General features: G+C 39.9%; 1 pseudogene; it reads right to left on the reverse strand.

Moving 5' to 3' along the window:
• Nucleotides 1-14,497: 14,497 nt before the first annotated feature.
• Nucleotides 14,498-16,629, reverse strand: LOC119885411 (annotated as a pseudogene).
• Nucleotides 16,630-17,914: the final 1,285 nt, after the last annotated feature.

The raw sequence follows: 17,914 nt of genomic DNA on the forward strand, positions 1-17,914 counted from the left end.
TGAAAACCTTCTGCTGCTCAGAAGGAGCCTGTTATGATGTTCTGATCGTGGCTCTGGACTCTGGATAAAAAGTAACAGGCAGTGGCAAATAGCTTTGGTTTCATATTTGATTTGATTACGTTAATGTTTAAATTGAGATTTACAAGAAATATTTTATTCTTACTGTGTAAAGGGAATACTGCTGGTAAAAAGCACCTTATTTGTTTAAAGTGTTTACAAAGCACGTTATTGCACTTTTGTGTCTATAGCAGTACATTTAAAGTAAAAGTGTGCAATACAGTACTTTAAAATTCATTATTCAGTTTTGCGTATAATAATGGGATTAATCGCGATTTCAATGTTTAATCGTTGCACAGCACTAGTCGTGATAATATTGCAAATTGATTTTATCGTTCAGCCCTGGTAGAAACACTTTCTCAGACAGGAACAAACTCTGAATGGTATTTAGGCCGGCAGCCATTCAATATGGGGCGTCCACCTCAGATCAGCGGGTCTGACGGTCCTCTGCTACTGTCAACTATCAAATGAAGACATACATACAATCCAAATATTCTAAGAAAGAGAAGTGGTTTTAATCTAATATCATTAAAACAATATTTTTCTTAAGTACGTAGTTGAAGGGAAAACTCTTTGGACCAGTGATGTTATACAAACACAAAATCACCAAAAAACAAAACATGGCATTGACAGATGTAAACGAGGTTCCTTACCGTCATTCTGCCTTTTCCCCCCTCACGTTTTCCCTGTTGTAGGCCCAATTTCAACCCCCCCCCCTAAACCTTAAGCCCTGAACCCTCACACAGACTTAACTGACACAGTGTACTATTGTTGGTCAAAACAGCATCATTAAGAAAAAAACAGCAGCAGTGGCGTTCCACCTGTGACTCCTCCTACTAATCTGCAGTATATCACCTCTTCATCCCAGGGTTCAGCAATTTCGTTTCCTGTTCTCATTCCCAGGGTGTCACATACGGGCACTTTGTCACATCAGCGTCTGGTACTACAGCCCGACCAACTTACTGTATCATTTTGCAGATATTATCGGCTGATACAGTTCTAGCGAATGGTCCTCTTATTTCTCTCTAATTCACTACTTATAAATATTCTTAAACTTCACTTACAGCACTGATTATTATTATTTTTAGTAGTAGTAATAGTATCTTGGTATTTTTTAATGGTTTCTGTTTTGCTTGCCCCCACAATACATACACCATTCAATTCAATGTTCATTAATAATAGTACTCCACACTTTATAACAAAGCAGACATTTGTAAAATGTTTTCTGTACTTTTATCCATTTATACTTTAACATGTTTTTTTGTACTTTTGTTCAAAGTACTATTTATAACAATAAAAAAAAAGTTTCTTTTTATACTGCATTATCATCCCTCTTCTCTCTCTATCATCCCTCTCTCTCTCTCTATCATCCCTCTCTCTCTCTCTATCATCCCTCTCTCTCTCTCTCTCCCTCTCCATCCCTCTCTCTCTCTCTCCATCCCTCTCTCTCTCTCTCCATCCCTCTCTCTCCATCCCTCTCTCTCTCTCTCCATCCCTCTCTCTCCATCCCTCTCTCTCCATCCCTCTCTCTCTCTCTCCCTCCCTCTCTCTCCATCCCTCTCTCTCCATCCCTCTCTCTCTCTCCATCCCTCTCTCTCTCTCCATCCCTCTCTCCATCCCTCTCTCCATCCCTCTCTCTCTCCATCCCTCTCTCTCTCTCCATCCCTCTCTCTCTATCCATCCCTCTCTCTCTATCCATCTCTCTCTCTCTCCATCCCTCTCTCTCTATCCATCTCTCTCTCTCTCTCCATCTCTCTCAAAAAAATAAATGAGTCAGTCTCTTACTTTGTGTCTGGGGGTCGAGGTTCTTTACTGAAGTCTGGAGGATTATCATTGGACTGGTCACTCTTCGTAGACAGACAGCTGGATCCTGCAGACTCTGCTCTCGGTCTGTTCGGAAATCTGCAAACACCAAGATGTTTTCATTTATATCAGGTGAATCTAGGGCTGGACGATACGGCCAAAATGTTATCATGATAAAAAGTTTCATATCTTTTGATATTGATAATTATCACGATAAGTCTCAAATCGTTATTTCTTTTGAGTTTAAAGGCTGATTTTTGCTGTGTAAATGGGAATGTAAAGAAGTACACATGGGCGCATGCTCGTGATAACAGGTTGTCATTAGCACGACTGGATAGATTCTATTGATTAAACACCATCTTAGTACTTTTAAAAATTGTTTCACAATCCCAGTTGGTTTTTCAGATCATAGTCTTGTTATATGTACAGTAACTTTACACTTTGTCAAGCCGAAAAGTGCTTACTGGCACTTTAACACAAATTTATTAAGTGATGCACATTTTAGAGAAACATTCACATTTTTTGGGAAAATTTTAGGAAGGAAAAAGATAATTTTCAGTCCTTACAAAAGTGTTGTAAGAGTTTGGTAAACAAGAGTTACAAGAGTTTGGTAAAATACAAACCAAACAACTATGTCAACAGTACACTCACAATGTCACAAAAGATATAATCAAATCCATAAAAGTATTAGAAGATGAAATTCTTAAATTTCAAGAAGCGGCACAGTCAAGTGGAAATCAAACACATATTGAATCCCTTTTTTTTAAAGAAATCTGTTTGGTCTGATATTCAAAAAGTGAAGGCACGAGCGGCGCTAGTTCGATCACGTTTTAAAGATATAGACCAGATGGATGTACCGTCCAAATTTTTCTTTAGTCTAGAAAAAAAGAACGGTCAGAAACACTTTATACATTCTTCATTTTCTGAGACCAGTTCTCTTGAATCAGACCCTATTGAAATTCGGAAAAGAGCAAAAGGTTTTTATGAAAAGCTTTATAGTTGTGAGCACAGAGAAGATCGGGTAGTTGAGCAGTGTTTTTATGAAGGGCTACCAAAGGTCTCTGAAGACTCCAATGCAGAACTCAAGAGAGCTATAAGCCTGGGAGAACTGCACAAAGCTCTCCAGAGTATGGAGAATGGTAAGGCTCCTGGGATAGATGGAATCCCAGTTGAGTTCTATAAAGCCTTTTGGGCTGTGATAGGGGGGACCTGCTGGCAGTTCTCAGTGACAGTGTAGTCGAAGGACTTCTGCCGCTGAGCTGTAGAAGAGCAGTCCTTACTCTTTTGCCAAAAAAAGGTGATGTAAGAGACATAAAAAAACTGGCGACCTGTATCTTTATTGTGCTATGACTATAAATTGCTCTCAAAAAGTTTTAGCTACTAGACTAGGAAGAGTTTTGGAGGAGGTAATCCATTCTGGTCAGTCTTATTGTGTACCTGGAAGATCAATTCAAAGAGATTTATTTGATGTTTCAAAAATATTGGGAGTCAACATGGGTTTGATTTCCTTAGATCAAGAGAAGGCGTTTGATCGTGTAGAACACGATTATTTGTGGAAAACTTTGCAAGCATTTGGTTTTAGTTCTGATTTTATTGGTTATATTAAAATTCTGTACACTGACATTGAGAGTCTACTGAAAGTTAACGGTGGCTTATGTGCTCCTCTTAGAGTGTGTCGGGGGGTAAGACAGGGGTGTTCTCTGTCAGGAATACTTTACACTTTGGCAATAGAACCACTTTTAAATAAATTGAGAAGAGTTTTAGAAGGGTTATCTTTACAAGCCTGTAACAGCACTTTGTGTTTGTCAGCATATGCTGATGATGTTGTCATTATACTTAATAAACAAAATGACGTGGATTTATTATTAAAAACATTGAGAGATTTTGAAACTATATCTTCAGCAAGAATTAATTGGGGTAAAAGCGAAGCAGTGTTAGTAGAAAAGTGGGAAAGAGGGGTACCAATACTCCCAAGTGGGTTAAGTTGGAGAAGAGATGGTTTAAGTTATTGAGGAGTGTTTTTAGGAGATGAAACGATTGTTCAAAAAACTGGGAGGGATCAGTTGAAAAATTAAAGGTCGTCTAATGAAATGGAAATGGATTGTAAAGAGTTTATCATATAGAGGACGTACTCTGATTATTAATAATTTGGTGGCCTCTTCCCTATGGCATCGACTGGCTTGTATTGATCCACCTGCATTGATACTTGCTAAGATTCAGTCCCTTTTAATAGATTTTTTGGGGGAAAAAATGCATTGGATACCTCATAATGTGTTATATCTACCAAAAGAAGAAGGAAGACAAGGACTTGTACATTTGCAGAGTAGGACCGCAGCTTTTCGGCTACAATTTATTCAACGCTTTCTCACTGGTCCGGAGAACCTAAGCTGGAGGCCAGTGGCCAGGACGATCCTAAAGACTGCTGAAGGACTATGTTTGGACAAGTCGTTGTTCTTCTTTAATCCCGGAAAAATCAACACATCCAGATTGCCGGAGTTTTACAAGAATCTTTTCTTAAGTTTGGGACCTCTTTCAAGTTAAAAGAACTGATTCTATGTCATCATTGTCTTGGCTGTTGAAAGAACCTCTGTTTTATGAATCACGTTTGGACATTTTAGGAGCATGTGGGACAATGTCGGAAGATTTTATTAAATCTAAGATTACAACACTTGGGTGTTTAATTAAAGTGGCTGGCCCAAGTTTTGATAAAGTTCAAGATGTAGCTGTTTTATTGGGAGTTAAATCCATTCGAATTGTGGCACAAGTGTTACAGAAACTGAACTCTGCCTTTACATCGGAAGAAAAAAAGATGCTTCAAAATTACTGTGAAGGAGAAGTTATCCCTAACGAGTCGGATCCGTTTCCAATTCTGTTTCTTACACCAAATTTAGGTGAATATGCAGGAATTTTTCTAGAATCTGAAAAGTTTACAGATATGGATTTGTATGAAAGTCGTGGAAAAATGTTTTATAAAGCTTGTGTAAAATCTTTTAACAAAAAGGGTCTACATGAAAGAGTTGACCCGAGTGGAGAGTATTGTACCAGCCACCGTTAGCTAAAAGAGATGGAGATTTACAATGGCGAATTTTGCATGGCATTATTGCTGTTAATGCTTTTATTTCTGTTTTAAATCCAGATGTTGGCAAAGAATGTCCTTTTTGTTTCCAGAGAGAAACTGTTTTTCATACCTTTTTGTATTGTTCAAGACTAAAGCCTTTATTTGATAGTTTGCAGAATCTTTTTAATTGTGTTAATGAGAAGTTTTCTGTGCAAACTTTCATTTTAGGTTTTAAATATGTTCAAAGGCAAAAGTATGAGTGTCATTTGTTGAATTTTATTTTGGGTAAAGCCAAAATGGCCATTTACATTAGTAGAAGAGATAAAATTGAGCAAAAAAGTGAATATAATGTTGAAAGGGTGTTTGCAGCTATGATCAAATCGAGGATTGTAATTGATTTTCGTTTTTATAAAGTAATGGACTCTTTAAGTTTTTTTGAAGGAATATGGCGTCACAGAAAGATGAAAATGAAAAATGAACTTCACTTTGCATTATTTTTATAAAAAGAAAAAAAAATTGTAACAAAATATATTGTTTTTATGCAAGTAATCTTTTGTTAAATAAAGATGCTTGAAAAATCAAAATCTATCCATCTCTCTCTCTCTCTCTATCCCTCTCACTATCCTCTCTCTCTCTAAAAAAATAAATGAGTCAGTATCAGTCTCTTACGTTGTGTCTGAGGGTCGAGGTTCTTTACTGAAGTCTGGAGGATTATCATTGGACTGGTCACTCTTCGTAGACAGACAGCTGGATCCTGCAGACTCTGCTCTCGGTCTGTTCGGAAATCTGCAAACACCAAGATGTTTTCATTTATATCAGGTGAATCTAGGGCTGGACGATACGGCCAAAATGTTATCATGATAAAAAGTTTCATATCTTTTGATATTGATAATTATCACGATAAGTCTCAAATCGTTATTTCTTTTGAGTTTAAAGGCTGATTTTTGCTCTCTCTCTCTCTCTCTCTCTCTCCCTCTCTCCCTCTCTCTCTCTCTCCCTCCATCTCTCTCTATAAAAATAAATGAGTCAGTCTCTTACTTTGTGTCTGGGGGTCGAGGTTCTTTACTGAAGTCTGGAGGATTATCATTGGACTGGTCACTCTTCGTAGACAGACAGCTGGATACTGGAGATTCTGCTCTCGGTCTGTTCGGAAATCTGCAAACACCAAGATGTTTTCATTTATATCAGGTGAATCTAGGGCTGGACGATACGGCCAAAATGTTATCACGATATCCATCTCCCTCTCCCTCTCTCCCTCCATCTCTCTCTATAAAAATAAATGAGTCAGTCTCTTACTTTGTGTCTGGGGGTCGAGGTTCTTTACTGAAGTCTGGAGGATTATCATTGGACTGGTCACTCTTCATAGACAGACTGTCGTCTTCCTCCATCATCTTTCATCAGCAGTCGGTCTGTCAATCCTCAACGAAATCTCTCGAGCATTCAGCTCTTTCAAAAATCAAGCAGAAATCCTTTTTTCTTACTCAACCTCCTCCTGGAAAGTTAAAGTTCCTATAAAACAGAAAGCAGAGTGTTATTTGCTTCTGCATATTTATGTTTCTGTAAAAACATGCATTAAGCCCACACACCACTCAAATAACAGATCTGAGTGCTTCCTCAGTCATTCTTCCAGTAATCATAAGTTATAACACAAATTAAAAACCAAACAAGGATGAAGACATTCTCACAAGCAGCGACAGACCAAGTGTTACAGGATCATTTACAAATCACACATCAGCAGCTAACTGAACTAACCAAAGCCCTGCTGAGTCCATGTAGACAGCTCACTGTCAGATATTTAATAAAGAAATGCATTACTTCATAATCAAAGGACGCCAGCTTCACCTGTCTTTAACTGTGGACTTTAACATTAGTGACTGAAGCTGAGCTATTTTAATATGTCTTCTTTTGTTGTTGAGACTTTTAGAATTATTTTCCAAATATAAGATTTTACATTAAATAAAAACAGTTCAGTTTTAAATCAGTTCATCTCTGTGTGTCTGAGTTGTTAAGTTTTCTCCTCTAAATTTTGATGGATTTAAATAATGAGTCCTCAGATATTAATAATATGTTGTCCAGCTTTAAATTTTATGTCTAGAGTAATATGATTCTCTCATTTTATTTGCATACTGTAATCTCTGTTCAACCTTCACACACACCAGTAGTGAGTACAGACATAAATAAATGTAGAAAAATATAAATATGGGACAGACAATTGAAGTTATATAAGATTATTAAAAATAGAGAAAAATAATACAACTATTTGCAGAGAAAGAACAACGTCGCAGATATTTACATGTGCATTATTCTGGGTTTGTGTTGTGCAAACATACAACCTACTCACACATCAGTAGTGAGCACAGACCATGCTACATCGTATATAAGCTGATTTTAGTTTCTGCACCCCTGCTTTCTAACTTCTGTGTGTGTTTGCTACACGGGTGAGTGAGATGAGACATGAGCGACGGTAGATACAGCTGTTGGAGTTAACTTGAGCATACAGTACCGCGGCCAAAGCTGACTGCAAGCTGTGTTTGGGCCGAGTGTAACTCAGACTAAACATCAAGACTGTTTCACTTACAGGCTGAGTGACAAACTGTTCTCAGGTCAACTCCACGTCAGATAAATAACGATACATGATTCAAAAGTTGACTGGAAATACAATGTTGATTTTCTCAATGCTATTTAGACGCTGTATCACGGTTGTTCAAGCTCTGTAAAACTAATGCATGGTACTTCAGAAAGATTTAATATTCACCGTGGTATTAGACAAGGTTGTCACGCAAGAGGTATCATGCCATCAGGCACAGAAACCAGGCACTCCTCAAGCCTTTAAAACAGGCACCACCCACATCTGTCTACGTGTCTGTTGGGTCGTGGAACTGCAGTCAACAAAGCTGACTTCATCACTGCTTATGCTAGGACACAATTATCTCTCGGGCTACTGGCGCTCACTGAGACCTGGATCAAACCAGAAAACTCTGCTACCCACGCTGCGCTGTCCACCAATTACTCTTTCACCCACACCCCCGGCCGTCTGGGAGGGGGGGTGGGACTGGGTTCTTAATTTCCAACAAATGGAAATTCACACAGCTGCTACCCCCGAATCAATATGCCTCCTTCGAATACCATGCTGTCTTTGTGTCCGCTCCGGTAAAGGTCTCTGTGATTGTCATATACCGTCCACCAGGACAAATGGGTAACTTTGTGGAGGAGCTAGACACACTGCTGTCTTCAGTCCCAGAGCATGACTGTCAACTACTCGTCCTCGGTGACATGAACACTCACTTAGACAATTCAAACTCAGCAGACTTCCCGTCTCTGATTCAGTCCTTTGATCTAACACGGGTTCTCAGCCCGCCCGACCCACAAAGCTAGCAAGGTGCTTGACCTCGTTCTTGTCCTAAACTGTGCCACAGAGTGCCTAACAGTCACCTCTACATGTGTCTGACCACTATTTCATTCAGTTCACGGTATGCCTACAGGAAAAGCCCAACCTCCACAACCTGTCTCTACACTAAGCTCGTGCCTGGATAGCCTGTGTCCTCTATCCACCAATCCTGCTCGCCCAAACCAGTCCCACCCGTGGCAAACTGATACCATCCGTGGGCTCCGTACTGATCTCAGAGTGGCTGAAAGAAAATGGCGAAAAACCAAAGACCCCGCCGACCTTAAGGGCTACCAATTGGATGAAGTCTGACGTTCTGCATGATCCACGATTACAGAGAAATATAGAGATTAATGGCAATAAATCAAGAGACCCCCCAAAATATCACAAATCACGGGGAGCTGTTGTCCTATGAAGGGGAGCTAAGCTCACCCTGGATCCCCCGTAGTTTTAGAGTTTCTCAAATTGTCAGACAGCCTGTTCATCCTCGGAGTCAGCACATGACTGCCCAGGCTAAAGATCCTCGCCACAGGCGCACTAGAGGGTATCCCTGTCCTTTCACAAAACAATGTGAAGTAATACCTCCACCCCTCGAAAGACGCCTTTGGCAGCTCTGCCATTTCTGCATCCGCAGGAACTGGCGCTGAAGGCTAAAGTTAGGTCGGGAAAGTGTTACACAAACAGAAAGGGACGTTAGATTTATTTTTCTCTCCTCCCGTTAAGCGGATAGTTCTAGAACCAGTTCGCAAGTAACGCAATGATTTTATTAGTAACTGTAATGTGATTACTGAAGTTATCAACAGTAACGTGTTACATTACTGCGTTACAGACAAAAGTAATCTGATTACGCCCCCAACACTTGATATAAGTACCCAGAAGAGTAAAGTAATTAAAGCTGCCACTTACCAGCTGCAATGTTAAACAGATGTACCTGCTGGTCAGATCCTCAGACCCTAAAATGTAAGTTCACTTACGGACTGTCTCTGTGATGTCAAAAATTGGATGTCAAATAATTTCCTCCAGCTGAACTCCGACTAAACAGAGATCCTGGTCATTTGGTCCCAGCAGATACTGCCATCTGCTGGTTCCCTGGTGAATCACATTAAACCTGTTGCTAAAAATCTTGGTGTCTGGTTTTACAGTAATTGAGCAGCACACCACAAAGCTTGTGCAATCATGTTTTTTACCAGTTTACACACATCAAAAATACGATCAATGTTCATTCATGTTCAAGGACACTGAGACCATCTTACACGCCTTCATCTCATCACGCCTGGATTACTGCAACAGCCTTTTTACTTGTTTAACACAAAAATCTATTAATCGTCTGTCCAGAACTCAGCTGCCAGGCTTTTAACCAGAACAAAGAAATACGATCCCATCACCCCTGGTTTAGCTTTATTACACTGGCTCCCAGTATGTTTTAGTACCAGGCTCTTGAAACACTGGGGGCCCAGCCCAGAAAACATTCATGGTTTCAACTGGTTTGAGCAGGTTTTCTGCTCATGTTCAAAGCTTTCTGCACTTTCTAAATCTCTCCCACATATCTGTGCTCTCTGACATAAGTGTAATATTACACGAATAAAATCGCGATCTGATGTGAATTAAGTCATAATATTTTAACAGCTACCTGCCCCTCTGCTGTGCATTACCCTGCCTTATTGCTCTGCTGACATGGTAGTAGGTTACCCCATTTAGACCGTCTGACAGACACAGAGCCCGTCTGGGACTGTATGGATGAGGAGCACACTGCTCTTCATCAGAGGTAGAAAAAAACGAAACTTAATACTTAATAAATAAATTACAGTGAGTAGCCTCCGTTCTATGAAGACCTGCGAGACAAGCTTCGTCAAAGAATATTGCATATAAATATGGAAACTATTTTTGATGTTTTGGGCTACAGTCAAAACCTCTGTGGCTTTAAAAATGACCTGGCGACGCCGATGGAATAGACTTTAAAGTTTTATTGATTACTTTTAAAGCTCTTCATTGTCATGATCAGTTTTTTGCCATATGTTTTCTGTTTTCCTTTCCCTGCTGTCTCTGTCAGTTTGGTCTGTCATGTCTTATCTGTGTGTGTTTGTGGGCGTGTCTGGCTGCGGCTCCTGGCTCGTCACCAACTGCAGCGTCTCGGGTTGATCAAGTAATCAACCCTTAAAAACTTAACAAGGATGAAGAAATTCTCACAAACAACTAGAAACTATCCTGCAACAGCAGCAGACCAACTGTTACCGTTTCAGGCTCATTTACTAATCACACATCAGGTGACTGAACAACCAACATGTGGAAAACTAACCAGAGCCCTGCTGAGTCCATGTAGACAGCTCACTGCAACACAACAGCTTCAGTGTTCAGACAAACAAACAGCTTCAGTGTTCAGACAAACAACATGCAGTACATGGGGTGGGAGTGTTGGTCTTGAAATGGGGTCTGGTCAGGCGCATTGCTGTACTGAGGCAGCAGAAAGCTGTTACCGAAATTCCTGTGATCAAGTAAACGCTTTTTGCAGAAGATCTCAGGATGTTTTAAACAGCATTGTTTATTGAAGCCCGGCCGGGGCGGCAGGATATCAGCGATTTTCTCTTGATCCACAATATTCATCCCTTTGCAATTCCAAACAAGGTCATTCTTAGCTGGCGTAAATCTGGGAAGCCATCCTACTGGAAACTAGAATCAAATGCATTATCTAAATTACATTGATCCAGTGGAAGATGAAGGAGCTGCGTTCTGTTCCCTGTAACTCTGTAACTCTGTAAAACACTGCAGGAAAAGATCTTTAGCTGGAAACTAAGTACGTTTATTTACATGATTGAAACACTAAGAGACTTTCTTTTTTTTTTTAACCAAAAACACATTTCAAAGTCCAGAACCAGTCTGTTCAAGCTAAGAGAGCTAATAAACAGATCGTGTTTTAAAACTGATCTGTGTGAACACTCCACGAGTCCCCGTCAGTAAAGGTATGTCCCCACATTTTGTACACATTTTACAGAGTGACTTTTCCTATTTGGTTCAGTAAAATGTTTCTAAATTTATGTCTATAACAGAAGAACTCACCAGGAAGTAGAAATAATTACTATTATTATTATTTAACATTATGTTATTCTATATTAGTATTTGTTCTGTTAATAAAATAGAAAGAATCACTTTTTTTTATAATAAATGTACTATTGTTATATTTCTTAGTGTTCATCTTAAACGCTAAGAACATCACAGAAAACACGTTTCAGGACCTCCACTTCACTCACAGCCTGTCCTTACCATAATAACTCTACTATAGGCACAACAAAAATCAGACGGTGGCAGCCTGCCCACAGTGCTGCACTGACGCCTCACATTACTGCAGTGAAACCTCTCTGCTGCATCCAACTTTATCTTTTATTTTGGTTTTTATACCGTGCCAGTCATTTAAATAGCAATGCACCAGGTGCAGGCACACCTGGCCTTTAAAGGGAATGTTAGATGGCGCTCTGATTATTAATCTTTTACTCATTGTGGTGTCAAGAAGCAGCAAAGCTGCATATGAAGGAAACAGACTTCAAGTGATCTGAAAGAATAAAAGCAGCAGCTGAAAATAAGTAGGCATACTTTTACTGAAGAACAACAAACATATGATCAGTTTAAAAAACAGTTTTAACCAGTTTGCTACCTACTTCTCTCATTTCTGACCACTTTAGCAGTAAAAGAATAAAATGTTGAATTAACGCTCACCCTGCCTCAGGCTTTAGTTTCCCTCCGTCTCCTCTGACTTAAAATAGAGTCAGAACTCACTTTGAGATTCCTTCCTGTTCTCATGAGCCTCGAGCTGCATTAGATGCTCGGTGATTGTAGACAGGAAGTTTAATTAATGAACAGGCCAGTTTCTGAGATACAGCCCATCTGTGGGCTATAATTGAATTGTTGAAAAGTGTTTTCACACATTTAGATGGACTATTTCAGGCTACATGTCCAAAAAATACGGAGCCAGGGTGGGAGTTAATAAACTGAGAAAAACAATCCTAGATGAAAGTGTCAAATTTACAAGAACAAAACTGAAATTAAAGTCGCAAAAAATTACTCTGGTGTTTTCTTCTGAACACTTCCAATCCACGGCAAAGTCTCTAAGGTGAATGATTATATAGTGATAGTACATTCTCACTGCTAAATCCGATTGCGAAGTCTAATAGGCTATAACTTTGTGCCTAATCTTGGAAATTTCTTTCTCTCTGGCGAAAACGCTCTGCCAGCACGGCCGAACACGCCCCGACGCGCACCAACTCCAATTAAGTTAAGACCGGGTTAACTAACCAACATCTTACCCACCGTCCTCTGAGTAGGTTGAACTCCCTTCCTAGTGGGCTACAGGCCCCTGCTCGCTGGGTTACTGTACCTTCAATGTGCAGCCTATTATTCAGCAAATTACATCTTTGTGTCCACAGATGAATCAAACTGTTCATTCTATCATTTCTTTCCAGGCCACAGAGTGAAAACTGACTCAGAGACTTTGACAGTAACATAATAAAAAGTTGGATTAACACTCACCCTGCTTCAGACTTATGTTTTTTCCTCTCGCTCTGTCGTCACAAAATGTCCGAACAGACTGAACAACAACTTTCAGGTCCGCTTCCTGTTCTCATGAGCCTCGAACACAGCCAGTGTTGCTCCTCCCTCTGCTCCTCTGCTCCTCTGCTCCTCCCTCTGCTCCTCTGCTCCTCCCTCTGCTCCTCTGCTCCTCCCTCTGCATTAACAGGCGTTGACGAGTCCCCACAAGTAGAGACCAGACTATAGGTAGAGACACTTTTTGAGCTTTTGGACTTACTTTTAGGGGAAACGTTATTACGTCAGTCGGTGACGAAAAACTCTGACAAGTGAAACAAGTCAGTGAAAACAGTTTTTTAAACATCATTCTGAAGTGAGTGAAAATACCATAAATAGTTTAGATTCTGAAGACTGGTGTAGTCTTAATCATTTATTTATTTAGCCTATTTAATTTACTCTATCATTTCTGCCACACTGATTGAATATAAGGTTACATTTTGTTCACCAGAAGCTCCCTTTAGTTTTAAAATAATGCTGCGACACAATTTTACCGTAATGCCTAGAAAATACAGTCTATAGCAAAACAAAGCGGGGGCTGGGTTGACCGCTGTCTTCAACGCATAAGAGAAGAAACACCGCTGCATAACTTCATGATTAAATGTCCCGACACGCCGACAGGATCGGTCAAGATGTTAATTACTGTTCTGTGTTCTTCTACACATCCAAAAGGTCTCACACGCAAACTAAACGTTTCTGCAGAGGAATTTTTTCCGCTGCAGAAACTCTACGGTCAAAGAGTCAAAGAGAAACTGTCTGTCCTGCCAAGTTTATTACTGCAGTTGGTTTTGTTTCTGTTTCTGTAGCCTATTTGCTGTGACTTTGCTGACTGACAGCAGCCTCTCTAATCATTACAGTCAATACTCAAAGAAAACACTGACAGGCCTACATCAATACAACACAACAAATAAATCACCTGGAAAGCTTCACTGACCGGTGGAGGTGCGGTAAAACGCGGGTGCGGGTGGATGATTTATGCGTTCATGCGGATAAAGATCATGTGAAAAGAGCAGATCAACCAACGCATCGCATCGATTCAGCTGCTATAATTGCCTCAAAACTGTGCAAAACAGCTGCTGACAGCAAATTATTAGGCTGTAATATCAAACGGAGCATCCTCTGAACTAAACTGTTGTTTATGTTGTCATATAGTACACTGCAAAATTTTTCGTTGTGAATTTACAATAAATAATTGGATAAATTTTGCATGATTTTCACAGTAAGGATTACAGCAATATACTGTGAAATATACTCACAGCAATTTACTGTAATTTTATATCTGTGATATTACAATGCATTGTTGTAAAAGCACAACTGTATACTGTAACTTCACAGCTTCAATGACAAAGGAATTACTGTGATATTACAGTACATTACTGGGGAATTACAATCTTTTGCTGTACATCATTACAACAAGGCCCTGTACTTTTACAGTGTGTACTGTGAAAGTAATGTACAAGTTGACAATAATTTACTGTGAATTTACAATGTATACTGTGGAAGTCATGCTAAAATTGTCCAGTAACGTACTGTAAAAGTAATGCAGATGAAGCTTCCATTTACTGTGAATTTACAATCATTGTACAATTAACCCCCTCCCCAACAAACAACTCTGAGGTAAATTCAATGTTAGCCCAATGGCATATTTATTAACAAATAAATATTTTTCAATGTGCAGCAGATGCCAAGAACTTCAAGAGTTCAAGAAATTCAACTTTCTAGTCATAAAAGCCATCTTAAAATGCAGAAAATGCAGAGAAATTGTGCAAACTTTTCACAATTCAACTATTCAACTAGCTGTGTCACAATAACAGTAATGGACAGGATGGGAATGAGGCCTTCATGGCAAAATAAGAGAGCAAGGGAGAGAGCGATGAAGGAATGTCTTAAAGGGGTGAGGCGCTCCTCTCAGTCTCAAACATTATAATGAGTCCACACGCAACAGCATTGTGTAAAAATCTTATTAAATTACAAAAAGAACAGGGCTACTCAAAACTGAGCCTGACAACTACCGCTGCAAAAAACAAAAACTATGATGCCCACTCAAAGTCAATAAGTTTCCTCAAAAGGGTGCTCACATGAGGGTTCATTGTTGTCCGCTTCGTGGTCTTTGAGCCTCTTTCAGGATTGATGCCCAGGAAGCACCTGTTAATAAGCAAAGATAGTTTCAGTTTTAAATAGACTTACAGTATGTATTGCAGACAGCATTTATCAAGGTGCGCTTTTTGCTGTGCTTTTTCCCCACATCAAACCCTAATAGATTTATAATCCAAACTTGTTAGATCGTACTCTCACCATAATTTAGCCAAGGTGCCTCAGGTTAGGTTTGCCTGAGGCAAAGTGGTTGATTTTCTACTATGAGAGGCCATATCAACGTGCGCCGCCACTAAAATGCATCTTCACGCAATTGGCCAGTTGGTAAATTAAAACCAAAACCTGTTGCAAGTATGACAAACACATCCTTTTCAATTAAGGGCCTGAGAGCATTTTGTTCTGCTTTTAAAGAAAATTTCATCTACTTCATTCAATACATTCGCATTTCACAATAGACGTTTTGAAATCATCATCACATAGCCTGCCCCAAAACAAAATAAATAACTGTGACTGGACCAGCAGGTATTTGTCAGCATAACGTGTAGAAAACCAGACTGATCTGCAGAGCGAAATTGAATGAGTTTGCAAGATCAGGATGGTCTTACCAGGCTAGCCTCAGGTACCTCGTTTGTCAGCATTTTAGACCTCAAGAAGCCTGTACTATAATGTGAATTACAAGATTAAATGTGATCTTTATAAAATACCTTTGAATGAATTCAAGATCCAGAGGCAGGATACTCAAGGTTGAAGACGTAATAGCTGCTGAAGAAAGCAGCTACTCCGTGTAAAAAGATAGGGTGTGGGCCCATCACGACATGTCCCTCGATGGATATAAGCCATCCCGAGGGCTTCATCATGTCACCTGATATGAACAGATACAACATTATGTGTTATGAGCACTTTGCGATCTGCTTAAGACACAAAGGGCTATACAAATGTAATTCTTATTATAATCATAATTATTATTATTTATTGTGGTCATGTAGATTTCTAGAATGAAAAGAAAATAATGAGTTGTCGATAAATGTCGATACTAGATCAAAGTAACATTACCTTGAATGATCAAGCAGGGGGTGCTGGGGAGTTCTGCAGTATTGACGTCCACAGCAGTGGCACATGGCTGTAGTATAGTTAACACACAATAGCATGGATTTAGGATAAAGGATAAATATTGTTCATTGGTCAGAGGTAGTAAATCATGCAAGGTAAATGTTGATAATGTAATCACACATTTTGCATTTTAAATATTTGAATAAAAAAATCTTACATCAACTTCAAGCATCAAACTCTCTTTCGGCTCTTTGAAGTACAACATTAGGAGCAGCAGGATGCAGGCAGCCTTGTCAGAGTCTGGATCATAGCAGGCCAGAACATCACGGATCTTGGGGTTGTCCAGTGTTGCACAGTAATCCAGGATGGTCTGTCCTCGTCGACTAATTGCCTCCTGTAGCTTCTGAAGGACATCGACGTCCGTCAGGAGGCCAAAGTGTGAGAATAGGCATTTCTGAGAGAAGAGAAATGGCCATTCCTGTTTGATCTCAGACATCGCTGCAGCAGGCACTTTGTTAAGGTATTTCCGCAGGATGACGTATGTCTTTTCCATCATTGGTTCTGCTCTCCCTGCCCCACTCATAATTCCTCTGTGTATATAGACATACAAATGTATTGTTAGTACCCAAGTAACAATTTGGTCTTGTAGCCGCCCAACACACACAGTGTTCAGATCTTGACCAATTACTAAAGTCTAAACAAAATTACCCAAAAAGAGAGTAGATGGCATGCCTGAGTAGATGTTCAGCAGATCCCTCTTCCAACGTTGCCTCGATCTCCCCCTCTGGCCAATCTGCTGGGCCCCACCTGACACACCTAGGAGTGGGCATCATAGGGTAACAATACTATTGGGGACGGTTATAGCTCAGAAGTTGGAGCAAGTCGTCTCATGATTGAAGGGTCAGCAGTTTGATTCCCTGTTGTGACTGTTTAAATAGACCCATCCCACAGACGTTATGTTACAGTGTAATAGTTTTGTAAACACAGGTGTATTTTATCAAACTAATTAAAGGGATATTCCACCATTTGGGGAATTAAGCAATACCACGTATAGCTCCAGTCTAGCATAGATCATTGGATCGGATTAGACCATTAGCATCTCACCCTCAAAATGACTAAGATTTCCGGAATTTTTCCTATTTAAAAGTTGTCTCTTCTCAAGTTAGAACATGCAATAAAACTATCGGAAAATGAAACATGGCAATTTTCTAGGCTGATGTGACATGGAACTATACTCTCATTCTGGCGTAATAATCAAGGAACGTTGCAAACGTACCATGGGCGCAGTGATATTACGCAGCACGTGAAAATAGTCCCCGTAGAATTCAACGGGGACTATTTTCAGGTGCTGCATGTTCCTCGGCAGCCTCTGAATACTGCACATGATGCACATCTATGTTTTCTGGAAATATGTGAAGCAAAAGTCATCACGTGTGTGAACGTGCAATCACAACCTCTAAATGGACATCTAGTTACCATTCCTCCCCTTATGTGCGTCTTCAAATGTTTAATAAGAGAGGCCAAAGTGTCACACTTAAATGCACAAGCCTCAAGCAGACATTTCAAGGGTGTAAGAGCTGATGTGTCAGGCAGTATAGGCCCAGCAGCCTGCAGGTAGGACCTATGCTGCCTATACATATGAATTTGCAGTCCCGTGTGTTTTCTGTACCTCCGTGAGCAGTCAGGCACTGGTAGTGATAATTGGGGGCATTGCTATGCAGTTTTGTGTGCTGAACATAGTTACACACATTCTCAGACACATGCTCACAGCCAACGAATTTACAGTTGAACATTGTGGATGCATGTTAACTAGTCACCTACCTAATCTATTTCTCCTCACTCTTAGCCTGACACTGAACAGGATGGTTAGCCTCGCCCTTTGTTGACCTGGAAAG

This window comes from Micropterus salmoides, unplaced genomic scaffold (assembly GCF_014851395.1).
Source record: "Micropterus salmoides isolate LMB-PRFRI ecotype aquatic unplaced genomic scaffold, ASM1485139v1 Ms_hic_scaffold_4, whole genome shotgun sequence".
Classification (NCBI taxonomy): Eukaryota; Metazoa; Chordata; class Actinopteri; order Centrarchiformes; family Centrarchidae; genus Micropterus; species Micropterus salmoides.